The sequence below is a fragment of the Oncorhynchus clarkii genome, chromosome 7 (assembly GCF_045791955.1).
Source record: "Oncorhynchus clarkii lewisi isolate Uvic-CL-2024 chromosome 7, UVic_Ocla_1.0, whole genome shotgun sequence".
Taxonomy (NCBI): domain Eukaryota; kingdom Metazoa; phylum Chordata; class Actinopteri; order Salmoniformes; family Salmonidae; genus Oncorhynchus; species Oncorhynchus clarkii.
Window position 1 is genome coordinate 47,502,683 of NC_092153.1, and position 21,261 is coordinate 47,523,943.

A 21,261-nucleotide genomic window follows, 5' to 3' on the forward strand; every position below is an offset into this window, starting at 1 on the left:
GGGTTAAAGAGACATGGCAGGGGAAGCTACAGGAGGAACTGAGAGGGGGTTAAAGAGACATGGCAGGGGCAACTATAGGAGGAACTGAGAGGCGTTAAAGAGACATGGCAGGGGCAGCTACAGGAGGAACTGAGAGGGGGTTAAAGAGACATGGCAGAGGGTGTCTAATGGAGGAGATAGAAAAGACTGAGGGGGTGATGGAGGGTGACCCACAAAATACATGGAAGGAATATTGAAAAGAAACACAAACCAAATGAGAGAGGTTAGGAGAGGTGAAGTCAGGGACAGTGGCTCTTAGAAGAAAAAACAGGTATAAACATTGATCGGCATGGCCAACATGGGGAGGGCTATCCCAGGACAATCAAAACAACTCTATCTGAAGAGAAAGGGACAAGGTCAAACTTGTCAAAAATCACCATACTACATGAGAACAGAACATTATTGTGACATGACTCAGAGACAAAAAAATATCCCAGACTTGTGTATGGGGTAGCTACAGAGAAAACAAGACCATTCAATTCCTAGAGTTGCATGTGTAGCAAAGATATTACCCGCAACACAGTCACCTCTCCAACGATGGACCTATTTTATGAGTTCCAAACAACACTGTGCAATTGGAAAATAGACACTACTAAAACCAAAGATCACAAATCAACCAATTTTGATCATCATCTTCACACCATGTACACACTGTCGCCTACCAACTCAAAATATAAAGGCCCAAAATGTATGCTTCCATTCCACACATAAAGGTATGATGAGACGCCTTGGCCATTCATTTAACGATCGCCTAACGGATGCTGAAGGCCGACATATGGACCCACGCCTCGCTCGCCCTTCCTCACAGTGAATAATAACTCCGCCTCTCCAGGTGTTACTACCTCCTCTCCTCATAATTCCATTGTGAAACATGCTCGGTCCTGAATTCACTACAGCCTTCCAAAACTGCATCCCAGTCATTCAGTAGATTTTCCACATCCTCATTTGTAAAAGTGACCTGGTCCCATACTGATAAACAATCTCAGAGTGTTTGTAAATTATATAGTAAATTGGAAGGGTAGAATTATGTATTTCATGGAGTTATCAGAGTTGTTGGGAAGGTCTGCTCAATCCAAGATTACAGCCAATTAATTACAGCATTACCCCCAAAAAAGTATACCAGTTTCATTTGAACACCAGAATGTTGAAAGCTGTGCTATACAGATTGCAAAATAGCTTGGAAGAGATTTTTTTATGTACCGATTTTATGGCACAGTGATATAAAATGACGCAAGGTTTAAGACTTTGTGCTTTTCAGCTAAAACTATTGTTCTTGCCACCATCAAAATGTTGAATATTTAGAGTATACAATCATCGCAGCTCTCTTTTGTGGTGAGGATACAGAAAGAATATACCCTTTCTTCTGGTATAGCCCTCAGGTAACCAGTTTCCGGTCTCAGGTTCGGGAAAAGCTGAAAAAGCACAACATTAATAAAAAATTGTTGGGAGATCTGGAGAAACCTGGTCGGTCAGGTGATAATATACTAATACTCTTAGTAAAAGTCTTTATCTTTAACTCTCAATCTGTGGATTATATTTGATAAAATAGATTCAAATTGTATATTAAACACAGCATAGTTGAAAGATACCGTGGTTCTTCCTTTAAAAGTTGTGGCATACTGCAGCACTGCTTGCTGGGTGCCACATAATTCTATGGCATGTTATTTGAGTGTTAGCCAGTGTTGCCAGAATGACGCAATTTACCACAATCTGCCAAAATCTTCCACAAACAGCAATCCATGCTTTGGTTTAGTTTATTTGGCACTGTTTCCAAATGCTAACGTTTCAGCATTTGTGGTACAAATCCTATTCAAGTAATTTTGTTGCACAGTATGTTCAAATCATCTATATGTGACTTTGTTGAGCTTCACAATACCAGTTCTCTGCTGCCAATGACTGGAACGATTTGCAAAAATCACTGAAGATGGAGACCCATAGCTCCCTCACTAACTTTAAGCTCCAGCTGTCAGAGCAGCTCACAGATCACTGCACTTGTACATAGCCCATCTGTGAATAGCCCATCTAACTACCTCATCCCCATACTGTTATTTGTTTTTCTGCTCCTTTGCACCCCAGTATCTTTACTTGCACATTCATCTTCTGCACATCTATCACTCCAGTGTTTAATTGCTAAATTGTATTTATTTCCCCACTATGGCCTATTTATTGCCTTACCTCCCTTATCTTACCTAATTTACACACAATGTAAATGTTTTCTCTATTGTGTTATTGACTGTATGTTTGTTTATTCCATGTGTAACTCTGTGTTGTTGTATGTGTCGCACTACTTTGCTTTATCTCTGCCAGGTCACAATTGTAAATGAGAACTTGTTCTCAACTAGCCTACCTGGTGAAATAAAAAATAAAAATATTGACACCTTTTATATTCAAGTCGACTGCTGAACACTGATCAATTGCAGAAAAATAAAATACCTGACCTACCTTCAACTGAAAGACTGATGTCCAGCGCCTTCTCGCTTTCTCCCTTGTTCGTGAAACACGTTTGGACCGTAGTATGGCACAGATTGCCATTGTGTTGTCCTCTTGGTAGTTTTTTTGTTATAGTATTGATAAATGGCAAAGAATCGGCAGACCTAAAGAGACCTCCCAGTAAGCAAAACTAAGTTGAAAAGACATTGCAATTGGCTGAATTTAGATTCTGAAATATAGGTGAATTTTTTTTTTTTATCTGACATTTTAAATACATACTGTATTTTTCAGATGTTGAAAATACATATTTTTCGGACATTGAAATCAGGTTAATTTTCAGATCTGAATGAAAGATGAAAGGACTTATTTTCCGGACATTGAAAATGCGTATTTTCCGGACCATGAAATCAGGTACCTTTTCAGTTTTGAATAAAAATTGCAAATATGGCATTTACGGATGTTGAAAATGCATATTTTGGGGTTTGTGATTCTATGACCAGCATTATCACAATAATATTACCTTTTTTGAATTTAATTTAGGAAAGAGGAGCCAAATGAAAATTACAACATATTTATTATTGTTCCCGTCTGTCACATTCACTGTCACGACTTCCGCCGAAGTCTTCCAGCACCTCCACCAGCACAACCGGGGTCTCTCCTGAGCGCCCCTTTCCCGCCTGAGCCCAGTGGGATCCGTCTCTCCTTGCCACAGGAGTACGACGGGAGTGCTGACAACTGCCAGGGGTTCCTCCTTCAACTTAAGCTCTATCTGGCCACGGTCCACCCAGCTCCATCGGACCATGAGAGGGTGTCTGCCCTCATCTCGTGCCTCACCAGGAAAGCCCTGGAGTGGGCCAACGCGTGTGGAGAGAGGGAGATGCGGCATTGGACCATCGCGGACGTCCAGATCTGGGTCTGGTGGTTCCATCCTCCCGCAGCCCCTCTCCTAAACCCAGAGAGGGGGTTTCCGCTCGTGCACCATCTGTGGCCACAGAGGTCACACTGCTGGTCGGTGCCGGGTTGGTTCCTCTGTGAATCGAGGCAGCAGGCAGGGTACTCTGGCGTCACCCCAGGTGAGCTGGCACCATTCTCACCCAGAGTCCTCTGTTGCAAATATGTTTGGGTCTGTCACTTTTCCTGAATTTTCCCCGCATTCCCAGCATAAAGCGCTCGTAGATTCAGGCGCAGCTGGGAATTTCATTGATAGAGCGTTAGCTCATAGTTTAGGGACCCCCATTGTTCCCATGGATGTGCCCTTCCCCATTCACGCCTTAGATAGTCGACCATTAGGGTCAGGGTTAATTAGGGAGGTCACCCCTCCTTTGGGCATGGTGACGCAGGGGGTCACACTGAGAATTATTTTTTTTCCATATTGACTCTCCTGCGTTTCCCGTGGTGCTGCAGGAGCACCGAGCATGTGTCCCTGGTGCGCAAAGTGCTTGGTCGCCTGTTGGAGCATGACCTGTACATCAAGGCTGAGAAATGCCTGTTCTTCCAACAGTCCGTCTCCTTCCTAGGGTATCGCATTTCCACGTCAGGGGTGACCGCATTGAAGCCGTGCGTAATTGGCCGACTCCCAACACGGTAAAGGAGGTGCAGCGATTCTTAGGGTTTGCCAACTACTACCGGAGGCTTATCTGGGGTTTTGGTCAGGTAGCGGCTCCCATCACTTCACTGCTGAAGGGGGACCCGGTGCGTTTGCAGTGGACAGCTGAGGCGGACAGGGCTTTTAGTCACCTGGGAGCTTTGTTTACCTCGGCTCCTGTGTTGGCTCATCCGTATCCCTCTTTGGCGTTCATAGTGGTAAATGTCCGGATTAGTGTCCCACTGCTTGAAAGCGGCAGCTCTAGCCTTTAGCTCCGTGCGGATTTTGCCTGTAGTCCATGGGTTCTGGTTGGGAGATGTACGTATGGTCACTGTGGGGACGACGTCATCGATGCACTTATTGATGAAGCCAGTGACTGATGTGGTGAACATATGTGCTAGCAAAACAGTCCTGTAGCTTAGCATCTGCGTCATCTGACCATTTCCATTGTCGTCCCCACGGTGAACACATTTGATTTTGTTTTGATTGTTCAGGTTCAGCATGAGCAATAGTTCTGGTAGTTTTGCTTTAAACAATCAGTGTATATGGTCATTTTTAGATATACAGGGTAAAGTTGATAATTCCATAACTAGGACAGCAATCACTTTTGTGAGCCGCACTGCATGGTCAATGCAGGAAAAGAGAATCTCACTCCAGTAAAAATGTGTAAATGGTCAAAACCATTTGATTTGTTCTATCAATTCATTTGCTATGTCATAGCAAATTTCTTAAGATAAATATTGATACATTACCAGCTCAATTACTTTTACTCTGCAAAAACGACAAGTTAATTAGCGGGGGATGGTGATTTCAGATCAAAAGTGGACAAAAAGTAGCCTATACATTGCTCCCCCTAATCTGATAGTGGGGTTGTAGATGCCCAGTCAACCTTATGGCTCATCTCAGGTGCTTACAAACACCATAGACATTTAAATAATTTACACACACAGACACACACATACACACACACACACACGCGCGCACGCACACACACACACATGTGTTTATGCAACAAATGTTAGTGTGTCGGATCATATCACATCGAACCAAATCGCATTGATTCATTCCTCGAATCAAACCGAATTGCACTGAATCGTTTCAAACAAAAGCAAATCATTCCTGTATTGAATCGGAGCCCGTGTACAGTATCTAGATACGAATCTAATCGTCTTCAAGGGGAAAGATGCACATCCATACTAGAGCACAGTAGAGCACAGTAGAGTACAGTACGGTTTCTTTACTTTACTGTAATCTACTGTGCTCTACTGTATTGTACTGTACTCTACAGTACTGTACTCTGTTTCTTTACTATACGTTACTGTAATGTAGTGTACTCTGCTGTGCTCTATTGCACTGTGCTGTTCAAACTTGTGAAACATAGATGTCTATGATTGGATCAGATTTGGTCAGGTCCAGACCGAACCAATCTGAATCAGTTATAGACGTATATATTTGGGCCAAATCAAAGCTGGTATGGACAGGACCAAATCTGAAACAATGACAGACTTCCATGTTTTGGCCAAATACAGGCCGGTCCGGACAGTATGTCTGTGGATGTTGAAATCAAGGCCGGACAGGATGAAATCTGAACCAAACATATACAGTACCAGTCAACAGTTTGGACACACCTATTCAGACACACCAATACACCTACTCATCACTCTTTATTTTTACTATTTTCTACATTGTGGAATTGTATTGAAGACATCAAAACTATGAAAGAACACATATGGAATCATGTAGTAACCAAGAAAGTGTTAAACAAATCAAATATATATTTGTATTTGATATTCTTCAAAGTAGCTTCAAAGTGCCACCCTTTGCCTCGATGACAGCTTTGAACACTATTGACATTCTCTCAACCAGCTACAAAAAAACACTACTAAAGGACACCAAAAATAAGAAGAGACGTGCTTGGGCCAAGATTCATGAACAATGTACATTAGACTGGTGAAAATATGTCCTTTTGTCTGATGAGTCCAAAAATGAGATTTTTGTTTCCAACCGCCTTGTCTTTGTGAGACACAGAGTAGGTGAACGGATGATCTCTGCATGTGTAGTTCCCACCGTGAAGCACGGAGGGAGAGGTGTGATGGTGTGGGGGTGATTTTCTTGTGACACTGTCAGTGATTTATTTAGAATTCAAGGCACACTTAAACAGCATGGCTACCACAGCATTCTGCAGCGATATGCCATCCCATCTGGTTTGCGCTGAGTGGGACTATCATTTGTTTTTCAACAGGACAATGACTTAACACACATCCAGACTGTGTAAGGGCTATTTGACCAAGAAGGAGAGTGGAGTGCGGCATTAGATGACTTGGCCTACACAATCACCCGACCTCAACCCAACTGAGATGGTTTGGGATGAGTTGGACCGCACAGTGAAGGAAAAGCAGCCAAGAACTGCTCAGCATATGTTGGAACTCCTTGAAGACTGTTGGAAAAGCATTCCAGGTGAAGCTGGTTGAGAGAATACCAAGAGTGTGCAAAACTGTCATCAAGGCAAATGGGTGGCTACTTTGAAGAATATCAAATATCTTTTAATTTTTGTAACACTTTTTTGGTTACTACATTATTCTATATGTGTTATTTCATAGTTTTGATGTCTTCACTATTCTACAATGTAGAAAATATAAAAAAATGAAGGAAAAACCCTTGAATGAGTAGGTGTTTGCAAACTTTTTAATGGTACTTTAGGTCTATGATTAGTTCAGATTGGTTGTGAAGTCAAGGCCGGTCCAGACCGCATCAAAAGACCCCCACAAAACATCCGGTCCCCACAAAACAGACCGCCAAAAGACCTCGGAGTCGGTCCGTGCTTAGTCAGCTATAATGCCTGTTTTACACCACTTCTGAGTTATTACTGAATAAGAGTTTCACATTTATAAATTGTGAAAACAATTGCTTCAAAGACTATTTGAAGTGGGGAATCATTTACACATGTAGTCTATTTAGGCTATTCTGTTGCTATCACATACTCTGGCTGTGTAGCTGCCTATCTAGATTATTTTCTCTCCAAATTATAGGCTAGAAACTTGGTATGTGCATGTCGGTTTGAGAAAAAGTAGACCTTCCTCTACCCTGAAATGACATTGAGACTAGCCTACTGAATATTCAACAAGCAGAAATTAATCATATAATTATTAACGGCATATTGTAATCCCCTCTCCTGCAATAAATCCGCTGTAATCCGCAGTTTTGTGGAAATGTGAACTGTTCCCCAGGGAATGCTTTTTACAGTGCTGTTTCTCTCTGGCAAACTGCCTTGTTCCTGAAAAAAAAACGGAATCTTTAGCCTGAACAACGGCATGAAGAGAAGAAGCTGCTCTTTCGTCCTCCCCTCCTTTCGTTTCAGCTTTGAGCAACTCTTGGACTGTCAGCATGCATTCATGTCAAATAAGGAATGTTGTCTTGACCGACAGCGCAAGAGAATATGGATGGAGAGGAGACCCAGAAAGATATTTGGACAACACAGGCTTAGGCCTATGAATTTCAATGTAAACTTTCACGAGTTAATGGTAGCCACATGAAAAAATAAAAATCACCATGTCAGTGCTATGTAAAGCAATTCATTTACACATGACTTTTAGTTTGAATCCCTACCTCTTTGTTTTTTTTATGAAAGAAAAACAATGCGCACTTCATGCAGGATTGGCCATTAGCACCTGTTTAACGAGCCATTTGGTTGTCTCTTTGGGTCTAATTAGACCATTGATTTATATCGGCCTTGATGGTTGTGGAATAGATGTTACATTGCCTTTCTTACGAGCATCCAATGTCCGGCCAATTTAGACGAAACACGTAGTGCAATGGCCCCTGCTCGGACACACCTGTGCACAGTCTCTGCACAAGATAGGCTTCATGCTGATGTGCAGCTTTCCCTACAACATGGTTGTAAAGGCGCAATTTTACATGGTAAGTAAATGCCTTTGACACGGTTCAGCTTAGGATAGCCTGTAGAAAAATGTCAATAGAATAGACTTGATATGGATTTCATGTGTCAATTTCACCTCTCAATTAAGACTAATAACTGTTTGTAATATAGCCTTGCATTAAAATGAATAAAGAATAGTCTGGGCTAGAACATTTGCATGTTACAGCCTTGCCTATTGTGTTCCATAAGTAGCAGCATAAGACTGACATCTCTGCCCTACTTAGAACTGCATGGCACTTTCAGCATATCAGACAACAGGAAATGTCCAAAAACACGCCAGATCTGGAATGTGCATAGCCTACCCTCCTCATTAAACCATACAGCAGTTCAATCCAACACATGTATGCTGGTCATGTCACATGCTCTGCCTGTCTGTTGCTCACAGCCCATACCTGTCATCTTAATACAGTGGCTCCTGGAGCCCTTCCACTTCTTACAAACATGACAGCTAAACCTTATCTTAAAAGAGCTCCATAATCCGATTGTTTTAAATGAAAGTATATTTTCAAAAGGAACAGAATATAATCACAAAGCACTAACAGAGTCCCAAAGAATAGCCCCAAACCCTTTACCTGAGTGGTCTGTCTGGTCAGAAGAAAAAGAGCCCGGCTGTCGGTATCACCGTCTGTCCAACAGACTCACAACACTGTCTTAAATCCATCCATAGTCTGAGGCCAGGGTTTCCCAACAAAGATCCAGGTGTAAATGAGCACAGCGCTGCAGGATAAGAGGGTGAGGAGCTCTGTTGTTTCGGCTCCCTCCTCTCACTGTCCGTCTGAAATCCTGAGAGTGCAGTCACCAGAAACCTCCTCAGCTCACAGCCACGACACTCTGTCACAAACTAGCCAGGGTTTACAGGATGGAAAGCTGCTCAGGTCACCTTTATATCAGCGCAGACAGCAGCTCCTTTCTCTCCTTCTTTCTCCCTCTTCCTTTTCTCTCTCTTCTTACTACTGTGAGGATAAAAGCCCTCTCGTGACGACAGGGAGTTAATTTGCCTCCTCACTTCTCAGACACGGACGGAGATTGGCTCCAGCGGAACGATAGTTCTGTCTCCTCTTGGCTCCGTCCCCCCATTGAGAAGCTGCTCTGGTTGTGTGTGTGAGGCTCAACCCTCTTTCCAAAGCACTAAGTAGTGTCTATATGTGTATTACAATACAGCCCAGCCAGAGAGCGAAAGGGAGAGCGAGGGAATGTCCATAGAGAGAGAGAGAGAGAGACTAAGAGAGAGAGGGTGAGAAAGAGAGGGAGAGCGGGAGAGAGAGTGAGAGAGCTGGATCACATGTCTTAAAGCAAGACTGCCCACTTCTGCATCGAGACTATCATCTAATGAAGCATGCCTATTAACCCCCCTTCATTCGAGACATGATGCTCTGTGCTTTACAGCTGGAATGCTTGTCACTGGGTGTGTGTCCCTTTGTGTGTGTGTGTGTGTGTGTGTGTGTGTGTGTGTGTGTGTGTGTGTGTGTGTGTGTGTGTGTGTGTGTGTGTGTGTGTGTGTGTGTGTATGTGTGTGTGTGTGTGTTGAGAGGGATTGAGAGGGTGTGGAGGAGGGGTGAGGGGTTTTACTCATTGCCATCCAGCGTTTAAACGGAGATTGAAATATGCTCAGAGCATGATGCTTTTAATAGAAGGGAGTTTGCCTCATCCAAGCTCTGTAATCACCACATTATCCAGCGCTGGCTGCTTTGCTGGCTTGCCCTTTTTTGTGGTGGCATTGAGGCTTTGTTTAGCACCCAGATCCTCTTGCCGTTTCACACCTCCCAAACAAAGTTGCATCTGCCACAGCTGGCGTAATGAGAGAGCATTCACGCGATGTTCAGTCACAAACTGAATCTGCTGGCTCAGTGGCATAGATGTCCATTGGTTTTCGTGTTGTTGTTGCTAGTCCACAGTCAGGCAGAAGGAAACCAACCAACAGTGTTTATAGGAGGAAATTGAGTGTGTAAAATAGGGGATAGACCACCTAACTCCCTCTATGTAGGAGTTCACCTTTAGCTAGAATTACTGTGAACCGGCCAATCAGCCACAGCTGCCAAAGCTCTCTCCAAGACTGTAACGCCCAACACAGGAGATGAGAAGCAGGTACAGGGAGTGAACCATTTAATATAGACGGACATGTAATGGAACAAGAACAGCATCAGGACATAAACACAACACAACAAACAATGCTGTTTGGAACAACACAGAGGAGCAGACATATATTTTCAGGGACAATCAACAAAGTGAGGGAGTCCAGGTCCAGAGTCCAATGAGAGCATCTGCACGTAATGATGGTAAAAGGTGCGTATAATGATGGGTAGCCTGGGGGAGTGGGAGCAGTCGTGACAGTACCCCCCCCCCCCCCCCCCCCCTCTAGGGGCGCCACTCTGCGTCCCACCTGGGCGAGCCGGATGGGTCGGCCGAGGCATGGACGCTGGACAAACCGGCTAAGGCATAGAAGTCTGACGATCCGGCTGAGGCGCAACAGCCTGACGATCCAGCTTAGGTACCCCTGGTTCCATCTGCGGCGGAATCCAAGTCTAACGTACCAACAAAAAACAAAAAAACGCATGGACCGGCTGAGGCATAGGAGCCCGACGAGCTAGCTGAAGCATGATGTGGGATGGGATCCTGCCAAGTCAACCGGGGCAAGGAAACCTCTCGAGCCAGTTAGGACATGACAGCCCGACGATCCATCTTAGGCATCCTCAGTTCCATCGGCCCCCGGGTCCGACTTCACCAACAAAACAAAAACCCCCAAATACTCTCTGATTCTTCTTGTAATGGTAGTAGCATTCTGTAAGGCCCAACACAGGAGATGAGAAGCAGGTACAGGGAGTGAACCATTGAATATAGACGGACATGCAACGGAACAAGAACAACATCAGGACATAAACACAACACAACAAACAATGCTGTTTGGAACAACACAGAGGAGCAGACATATATTTTCAGGGACAATCAACAAAGTGAGGGAGTCCAGGTGAGTCCAATGAGCGCAGCTGTGTGTAATGATGGAAACAGGTGTGTATAATGACGGGTAGCCTGGCGCCCTTGAGCGCCAGGGAGGGGAAGCGGGGCAGGCGTGACACAGACTGACATTTCACAGAAAATTAAACCAACTTATTAGTGATGTGAATCATTCCCTTGCAACACAATTTGATACGTATCTAGATACACAGGCTCTATACACAACAAAAATTGGAGTAACTGGGGACATTAGGTTAGGGTTAGATTTATGGTTAGGGAAAATAGGATTTTGAATGAGACTGAATTGTGTCTCCACAAGGTTAGCTGTACAAGACTGTGTGTGTGTGTGTGTGTGTGTGTGTGTGTGTGTGTGTGTAAATGATGTATGTTTATGGTGTATGTACTATGTAGCACCTGATCTGAGCCATAAGGGACACTAGGAATCTACCACCCCAATGATAAGGGGGGACAGGCAATGTTTTGTGTCCTCCCACTTTGGTTCTGAAATCCCCATCACCAACTAATTAACTTGTCATTTTTGCAGATTAAGGGTTTGAGCTAGGGTTTGAGCTAGTAATGTATCAATATTTATTGTTTACAAATTAGCTATGACATAGCCAATAAATATACAGCACAATTTAGCACAACTTTGGATTTCACCCACATTTTAAAGTCTAATGGTTTTGACCGTTTGGAAGTTGTTAGCTAACTTCTTTTCTCTTCCTCTTTGTCAATGCAGTGTGCCTCACAATATGATTGCTGCTCCTTATGAAATAGTAAACTTTAGCCTGTATATCTAAAATGACCAAATACACTGATTGTTTAAAGCAAAACTACCAAATATATTTCTAATGGTGAACCTGAACAATAAAAGTATATTCTATGCCCCGTTCAGCAGCTGGCCTACAGTGCAATCAGAAAGTTTTCTGAATACTTTTCGAAGGCACTGTATATAACCAGCAGGGTTAACTGTTTTTCCATGTATGAATCTGTTATTCAATGCGTTTCTATTTGCTAATAGCAGTAATGACAAATTCAATGTTTCATCAAATATTTTTAAATAGATATTATTTTCACCTACAGGTGTCCTTAAATTCAAAATCAAATAGCTAAATTATCCTTTGTATGACCATCTGAAAACAATTACATATGATAGCTTAGTAGTAGTCCCACGTTGCTGAACCTCCAAAGTCACGTCGCTGTCACGCCTCCCTTGGAGGTCTGGAGAATTTTGTATTGTAAAAATGTTTTGAATGGTCCACTGGCTCCCAGCGGCAAGATTTCGATTCTATGTTACATTTCAAGAATCCTTCTCCCACATGATTGTGTTATGTTAGTCAATGTTTTCAGACCGTGAAAGACACATTTTCTCAGTAGAAGGCTCTATACACAAAATCGACATTCTTCAACACACTTTGATGGGGTTTTAATCAGTGATTTGCCGGTCACCGATTTACACCGGGTCTCCACCCCTATTTAGCTATTTTTCTGCCATGAACTTCCCCAGGTTTATCTGTATTAGGGAAGCCTGGTGCTAAATGTGGCTAGCTTAGTAGAAACCTGGCCCCGGTTCCTTAGACTCTAGGGGGATAAAATATGCATTATTATGTTATAAAAAGACAGGTGCTGCTGATAATAAAATAAAATAAAATGTTATTTGTCACATGCTCCTTACAGTGAAATGCTTACTTACAAGCCCTAAAACAACAATGCAGTTTAAAGAAAAATACCAAAAATACCAAAAATAAAAGTAACAAATCATTTAAAAGCAGCAGTAAAATAACAATAGCGAGACTAGAGTATATACAGGGGGTACCGGTACAGAGTCAATGTGCGGGGGCACGGGTAAGTCGAGGTAATTTAGGTAATATGTACATGTAGGTAGAGTGACTAAGTGACTATGCATAGATAATAACAGAGAGTAGCAGCAGCGTAAAAGAGGGGGACAATGCAAATAGTCTGGGTAGCCATTTTATTAGATGTTCAGGAGTCTTATGGCTTGGGGGTAGAAGCTGTTTAGAAGCCTCTTGGACCTAGACTTGGCGCTCCGGTACCGCTTGCCGTGCGGTAGCAGAGAGAACAGTCTATGACTCGGGAGTCTGGAGTCTTTGACAATTTTTAGGGTCTTCCTCTGACACCGCCTGGTATAGAGGTCCTGGATGGTAGGAAGCTTGGCCCCAGTGATGTACTGGTAGTGCTTTGTGGTCGGAGGCCGAGCAGTTGCCATACCAGGAAGTGATGTAACCCGTCAGGATGCTCTCAATGGTGCAGCTGTAGAACCATTTGAGGATCTGGGGACCCATGCCAAATCTTTTCAGTCTCCTGAGGGGGAATAGGTTTTCTTGTGCCCTCTTCACGACTGTCTTGGTGTGCTTGAGGAACTTGAAGCTCTCAACCTGCACCACTACAGCCCCGTCGATGAGAATGTGGGCGTGCTCGGTCCTCCTTTTCCTGTAGTCCACAATCAACTCCTTTGCCTAGATTACATTGAGGGAAAGGTTGTTGTCCTGGCACCACACAGCCAGGTCTCTGACCTCTCCTCATTGCTGTCAGTGATCAGGTCTACCACTGTTGTGTCGTCAGCAAAGGTAATGATGCTATTGGAGTAGTGCTTGGCCACACAGTTGTGGGTGAACAGGGAGTACAGGAGGGGACTAAGCAAGCACCCCTGAGGGTCCCCAGTGTTGAGGATCAGCGTGGTGGATGTGTTGTTACCTACCCTTAACACCTGGGGGCGACACGTCAGGAAGTCCAGGGTCCAATTGCAGAGGGAAGTGTTTAGTCCCAGGGTCCTTAGCTTAGTGATGAGCTTTGAGGGCACTATGGTGTTGAACGCTGAGCTGTAGTCGATGAATAGCGTTCTCAGATAGGTGTTACCTTTGTGCAAGTGTGAAAGGGCAGTGTGGAGTGCAATAGAGATGGCATCATCTGTGAATCTGTTGGGGCGGTATGCAAATAAGAGTGGGTCGGGGGTTTCTGGGATAATTGTGTTGATGTTAAACATGAAGAGCCTTTCAAAGCATTTTATGGCTACAGATATGAGTGCTTCGGGTCGGTAGTCATTCAGACAGGTTACCTTAGGTTCTTGGGCACAGGGACTGTGGTGGTCTGCTTGAAATGTGTTTGTATTACAGATTCAGACAGGGAGAGGTCAAAATGTCAGTGAAGCCACATCCTGGTAATCCATCTGGCCCTGCGGCCTTGTGAATGTTGACCTGTTTAAAGGTCTTACTCACATTAGCTGCAGAGAGCGTCATCACAGTCATACAGAACAGCTGATGCTCTCATGCATGTTTCAGTCTTACTTGCCTCGAAGCGAGCATGGATGTATTTTAGCTCGTCTGGTAGGCTTGTGTCACTGGGCAACTCTCAGCTGTGCTTCCCTTTGTAGTCTGTAATAGTTTGCAAGCCCTGCCACATCCGACGAGCGTCAGAGCCGGTGTAGTACGATTCGATCTTAGTCCTGTATTGACTCTTTGCCTATTTGATGGTTCGTCGCATGGCATAGCAGGATTTCTTACTATCTTCCGGGTTCGAGTCCCGCTCCTTGAAAGTGTCAACTCTACCCTTTAGCTCAGTGCGGATGTTGCCTCTAATCCATGTCTTCTGGTTGGGGTATGTACGTACAGTCACTGTGGGGACGAAGTCATCAATGCACTTATTGATGAAGCCAGTGACTGATGTGGTGTACTCCTCAATGCCATTGGAAGAATCCTGGAACATATTTCAGTCTGTGCTAGCAAAACTGTCCTGTAGCTTAGCATCTGCTTCATCTGACCACTTTTTTTATGGGCAGAGTCACTGGTGCTTCCTGCTTTAATTTTTGCTTGTAAGCAGGAATCAGGAGGATATAATTATAGTCATATTTGCCAAATGGAGGGAGAGGGAGAGCTTTGTACGCGTCTCTGTGTGTGAAGTAAAGGTGGTCTAGAGTTTTTTTCCCTCTGGTTGCACATTTAACATGCTGGTAGAAATGAGGTAAAACGGATTTAAGTTTCCCTGCATTAAAGTCCCCGGCAAATAGGAGTGACGCCTATGGATGAGCGTTTTCCTGTTTGCTTATGTACGTATACGGCTCATTGAGTGTGGTCATAGTGCCAGCATCGGTTTGTGGTGGTAAATAGACAGCTACGAAGCATACAGATGAAAACTCTCTAGGTAGATGGTGTGGTCCACAGTTATCATGAGATACTTTACCTCAGGTGAGCAAAACTTCAAGACTTCCTTAGATATTGTGCACCAGCTGTTGTTTACAAATATACATAGACCGCCACCTCTTGTCTTACCAGAGGCTCCTGTTCTATCCTGCCGATACGGTGTATAACCCAGCCAGCTGTATGTTATTAATGTCGTCTTTCAGCCACGGCTCTGTGAAATATAAGATATTACAGTTTTTAATGTCCCGTTGACAGGATATATGTGCTTGTAGTTCGTCAACTTTATTATCCAGCGATTGTACGTTTGCCAATAGTACCGATGGCAAAGACAGATTAGCCACTCATCGCAGGATCCTCACAAGGCACCCCGATCTCCTACGTCTCTTTCTCCTGCAAATGACGGGATGAGGGCCTGTTCGAGTGTCTGGAGTAAATCCCTCTCCTCCGACTCATTAAAGAAAAATTATGTTTAAGTTACAAACCATGCGAATAAACAAACAAAATAGCACAGTTGGTTAAGATCCCATAAATAGGCAGACATCCCCTTCGGCGCCATGTTCCCATGTATGTTCCCACGACGATGACAATGCTGCCCTCGTCGTTGAGGCAGAGGACATGTATGTGTAGCCCATGTATGTGGTGCTGTCTGGTCTAAAAGGGTATGGCATGGCATCAGATACATGGGCTACAAATAGTAAAACTGCCTGGGGCCTCCAAAATCACAAAGTTTGCCCCTGTGTGGGTGTGTGTGTGTCAATGTGTGGTTGTGCATATGTATTTATGTACATGCTTGTGTGCATAAGTGTATGTTAGGGAGATAGCTGTGACGCTGTGAAGCTGTGAGCAGATGTAGCAAGTTTAAATTCTTAGCTCCCTGACAACTGGTTCCTGGTGTGTTTGAGATGGTAATGCTCCGTTCACCTTAGCAGTGGTGGTCATCCAAGCCAGAGGGCATAGAAGACCCTCTGTGTCCTCCACTCCTCTGTTTGTTCCTCCCGCTGCTTGAGTGTGCCAGGCAGATGCACACAGCCAGCCCAGAGTTACGAGCAGTAGGGGAGGGGCGGCGGGGGGCTGAGCAGGAAAATTAGAGTGCAGCAAAATGGAGGAGGAGAAAGAGAATTATATTTATTATTCTCTCTGTTGGGTAACACAAAGGGAAGGTGCCTTGGGTACCAGCAGTGGGAAATTGGCACCTTAAAATAGTGGTCGTTAACAAGGCCTTTCATGGTAGGACGACACCAAGAGTAATGGTAGAGAAGTTACTGCCATACAGTACATGTCTCTTTATTTAAATCTATGTTTTGTAACATTGCTCTTTGTAAAGGGATAACTCTATAGTGATATAATGGAGAAGATGCAGTGAATGTTGAAGCTGCCATATGGACTTATGTTAGGTAATACAACAAAGAAAACTCAATGTGACAAGCAATAACCATAATGATTTTTGTTGACGTATTTTAAGAATTGATACAGAGGATCAAAAATATGTTAGAAAGCCCATAAATTAGTACATTACGTGAACATTGAGATTCATTAATATTATTCAAGCTGAATCATGGCTGGTACCTTCTTTAAAACTTCACAATCCCTTTATGAAAACAATAATCACTATGGTCCATCAGGTTGGACCGTAATGAAACTCCTGAAATATGTCTCAAAGGAAGAATTCATGGGATAATCCACCCCAAAACCCTAATTCCTATTATTAACAGTGTTAAATATTGTTAAATAACACTAATATATTTGAAACCGTCCTTTTTGAGAAGAAATGTTTCATTTTATCTTCCCAGAGTGAGAACAGAGTATGTGGGGTGGCAGGTAACCTAGTGGTTAGAGTGTTGGACTAGTAACCAAAAGGTTGCAAGGTCAAATCCCCGAGCTGACAAGGTAAAAATGTGTCGTTCTGTTCTCTTCTTCTGGGAGGGAATGGGAATCAATTGGGCACTAGCTCAAAAGCCAAACATTAGCATGCATTTTGTGGAGTGGTATAAAGTACCACTGTAGTTTTGGGGGGGTATCTGTACTTTACTATTTACATTTTTGACAACTTTTACATTTACTATATTCCTAAAGAAAATTGTACATTTTCCCTGACAGACAAAGTAGTCATTACATTTCGAATGCTTAGCAGGATAGGAAAAAGGTCCAATTCACGCACTTGTCAAGAGAACATCCCTGGTCATCCCTACTGGTCATCTGATCTAGCGGAATCACTTAACACAAATGCCTCCTTTGTAAATGATCTCTGAGTGTTGGACTGTGCCCCTGGCTATCCGTAAATAAATAAAAAACAAGAAAATGGAGCCGTCTGGTTTGCTTAATGTAAGGAATGTGGAATGTTTGTACTTTTATTTTGATACTTAAGTATATTTTAGCTGTTACATTTACTTTTGATACTTAAGTATACAGTGGATTCGGAAAGTATTCAGACCCATTCCCTTTTTCCACATTTTGTTATGTTACAGCCTTATTCTAAAATAAAAAATGTGTCATCAATCTACACACAATACCCCTTAATGACACAGCAAAACAGTTTGTAGAAATGTTTGCAAATGTATTAAAAATAAAAAACAGATATACCTTATTTACAAAAGTGTTCAGACCCTTTGCTATGAGTCTCGAAATTGAGCTTAGGTGCTTCCTGTTTCCGTTGATCATCCTTGAGGTGTTTCTACAACTTGATTGGAGTCCACCTGTAATAAATTCAATTGATGTACAAGATTTGGAAAGGCACACCATTTCTATATAAGATCCCAGAGTTGACAGTGCATATCAGAGCAAAAACCAAGCCATGAGGTCGAAGGAATTTTCCATAGAGCTCAGAGACAGAATTGTGTCGAGGCACAGATCTGGGGAAGGGTACAAATACATTTTGCAGCATTGAAGGTCACCAAGAACACATTGGCCTCCATCATACTTAAATGTTGGGAGCAACCAATACTCTTCCTAGAGTTGGCCGACCAGTCAAACTGAGCAATCGGGGGAGAAGAGCCTTGCTCGGGGAGCTAACAAAGAACCTGATGGTCACTCTGACAGAGCTCCAGAGCTCTTCTGGACAGATGGGAAAAACTTTCAGAAGGACAAGCATCTCTGCAGCACTCCACCAATCAGGCATTTATGGTAGAGTGGCCAGATGGAAGGCACTCATCAGTAAAAGGAACATGACAGACCACTTGGAGTTTGCCAAAAAGCACCTTCTCTGGTCTAAAGAAACCAAAATTGAACTATTTGGCCTGAATGCCAAGCGTCACGTCTGGAGGAAAACTGTCACCATCTCTACGGTAAAGCATGGTAGTGGCAGCATCATACTATGGTGATATTTTTCAGCAGCAGGGAGTGGGAAACTAGTCAGGATCGAGGGAAAGATGAATGGAGCAGTACAGAAAGATCCTTGATGAAAACTTGTTCCAGAGCGCCCAGGACCTCAGACTGGGGTGAAAGTTCACCTTCCAACAGGACAATGACCCTTTGCACACAACCAAGTCAACGCAGGACAGGCTTTGGGACAAGTCTCAGAATATCCTTGAGTGGCCTAGCCAGAGCCCGGACTTGAACCCCATCAAACATCTCTGGAGAGATCTGAAAATAGCTGTACACCTATGCTCCCCATCCACCCTGACAGAGCTTGAGAGGATCTGCTGAGAAGAATGGGAGAAACTCCCCAAATACAGGTGTGCCAAGCTTGTAGCATAATACCCAATAAGACTCAAGGCTGTAATCACTGCCGAAGGTGATTCAACAGAGTACTGAGTAAAGGGTCTGAATACTTAGCTAAATGTCGTATTTCATTTTATTTATTATTAACATATTTGAAGAAAAAAATTGTAAAACAGTTTTTGTTTTGTCATTATGAGGTATTGTGCTTAGATTGTGGGGGGGAAAAACAATTTAATCCATTTTAGAATAAGGCTGTAATGTGACAAAATGTGAAAAAGTGAAGGGGTCTGAATACTTTCCAAATGCACTGTATTTAAAACCAAATACTTTTAGACTTTTACTCAAGTAGTATTTTACTGGGTGACTTTTACTTGAGTTGTTTTCTATTTTGGTATCTTTACTTTTACTCAAGTATGAAATTGGGTACTTTTACAATCACCGATTTCTTGAACAAGAAGTACAACATTGCAAATCTTTTGCATTGCTTTGGAGTCGTGACATAACGTACCTTCGAGGAAAATAGGCAGGTTTCTCGATTCATAACCTGACTTTGAGAATGGATTGCGTGATGATTAGCTTAGCAGCACGTGACACAGCATGACAACGTGAATGCAATTGGCCGACAGTCAGTTTGGTGGGGCGTTTATCCAGTCATTGCCCAATGGGATTCCTATCTCCTAATTTCTGTAATATCTCTGTTTCCCACAGACACAGGGGGCATTGCAACATGGCACATGAAGGAGAACATCTAAGCAAAATATACATTTTGTCATGACGATACAAGCAATTCGCTACACCCGTAATAACATCTGCTACGTATGTGTATGTGACCAATAAAATTTGATTTGATATAAACGGACAAGTAATCCCATACCATATATTTGCTGATTTGGCAATCTGGAGTGAAGGTAATTGTTTTTCAGATTCAACATTAAATGATCTTTAAAAGTGTTATGAAATGTAAAAGTGTGTTACAACCTATCTCAACTGAAAATAATTGTGTAGCTATGGCATGTTCCTGCACAATTTCCTGATTTTCACAGATGGACGACTCAGAAGTTAAATCATGGCTAAACATGTTTATTTTACCCACTGATAGTATATACAGTACCAGTCAACAGTTTGGACACACCTACTCATTCCAGGGATATTCTTTATTTTTAGACAGGAGTGTGCAAAGCTGTCATCAAGACAAAGGTTGGCTACTTTGAAGAATATCATATATAAAATATATTTGGATTTATTTTAACACTTTTTTGGTTAGTACATGATTCCATATGTTATTTCATAGTTGTGATGTCTTCACTATTATTCACAATGTAGAAGATAGTAAAAAATAAAGACAAATCCTGGAATTAATAGATGTGTCCAAACTTTTGCCTTCTACTGTAGGCTTTCGCAAAATTGACAGGACTTTCATGATTTTAATTTTTTAGGGTGGATTATCCCTTTAAGATAAAAGGTGTCCAATTACAACATTTTCCTTACAGTGATTATGTACTTAGAAACAGTATCCTCCCCATAATACCTTTTTTTCTATGTTGATTTGGCTGAGCCGCATATTTCTTACTCTGCGTGTGTTGGAAACTGTGTAGGGAGAACAGGGCAACAGAATTTCACAGTAATTTGTGCATGTTGTTTTGCTCCCACTCTTCCCCGTCTCACATCTCAGGGGCTCCCTCTATTTCCAGACAGCTGTCACAGCAGCCCATGCCAAGACAGATCCAAACCCACCAATGCCAGTCAGCCAGCCCAGAACTGTGCTGTGTTTGTGGCTGAGCAGCCCTGCTCAAAAGCAGCCTGAGCCAGCTCTGTCTCCTGCCTGGCTGGGGAACAATTGTCCCCTCCACTACCCCAACTATCTTTAATGTGCCCCCCAAACCTTGGACAGACATACCAGTTTAACACCCCCCCAGCAGTCCTCTTTGCCTCTCTCCAAATGAACCCCCTCCCTTCCAGCATCCTCTCTCCCTTCTATCTTCCCTCCCTCCCTGACTCACGGGTAAGCCACCATTTCCCTGGCTGATGACTGGAATTATCACAGCAGTAAACCACTCACTGTAGGGGAGAGCCGGGACGAAAGTAACACCCATTTTCTCAGATAAGACAGAATCTAGAATGACGTAGTGAAGTCAGCATGTTCCTAATGCAGAGGACGAGCTCCCTGCAAAAAAACATACCAGTCCGACCATGTTTCGACGAGTGATCAACAAAAAGTGGTTTTGAGCGACGTAACTAAAAAAACGGATACGGGAGTGTTTTTTGGTTGTAGAGTTGTTTAGTTGTTTAAGGTTCCAAACATATGTCATTTTCTTACCCCATCTAGTGACTAACTGACAGCATAGGTTTCAAGCATCATGCTAGCTAGTCTTGGGGCTTGGCATGGGAGATGTTACAGGAGAGACGTATGGGACGAAAGTAACACAATGTTAACTGTTGACCTGGAATCAAATAAAATAAAAGTTTAAGCACAGGTCATTGTCTCCTCTCGTTAATGTGTTTTT

The 21,261-nt window shown here is 43.0% G+C and overlaps 1 protein-coding gene across 1 annotated transcript in view; it reads right to left on the bottom strand.

The window, feature by feature from the left end:
• The window catches only part of LOC139414288 (chemokine-like protein TAFA-1), a 267,404-nt gene extending 258,474 nt beyond the window's left edge, over window positions 1–8,930 (bottom strand). The window contains exon 1 of the mRNA XM_071162197.1: window positions 8,564–8,930. The gene's annotated coding sequence lies outside the window, so the exon portion shown is untranslated. The remainder of the gene's footprint in view (window positions 1–8,563) is intronic.
• Between the last annotated feature and the right edge of the window lie 12,331 nt (window positions 8,931–21,261).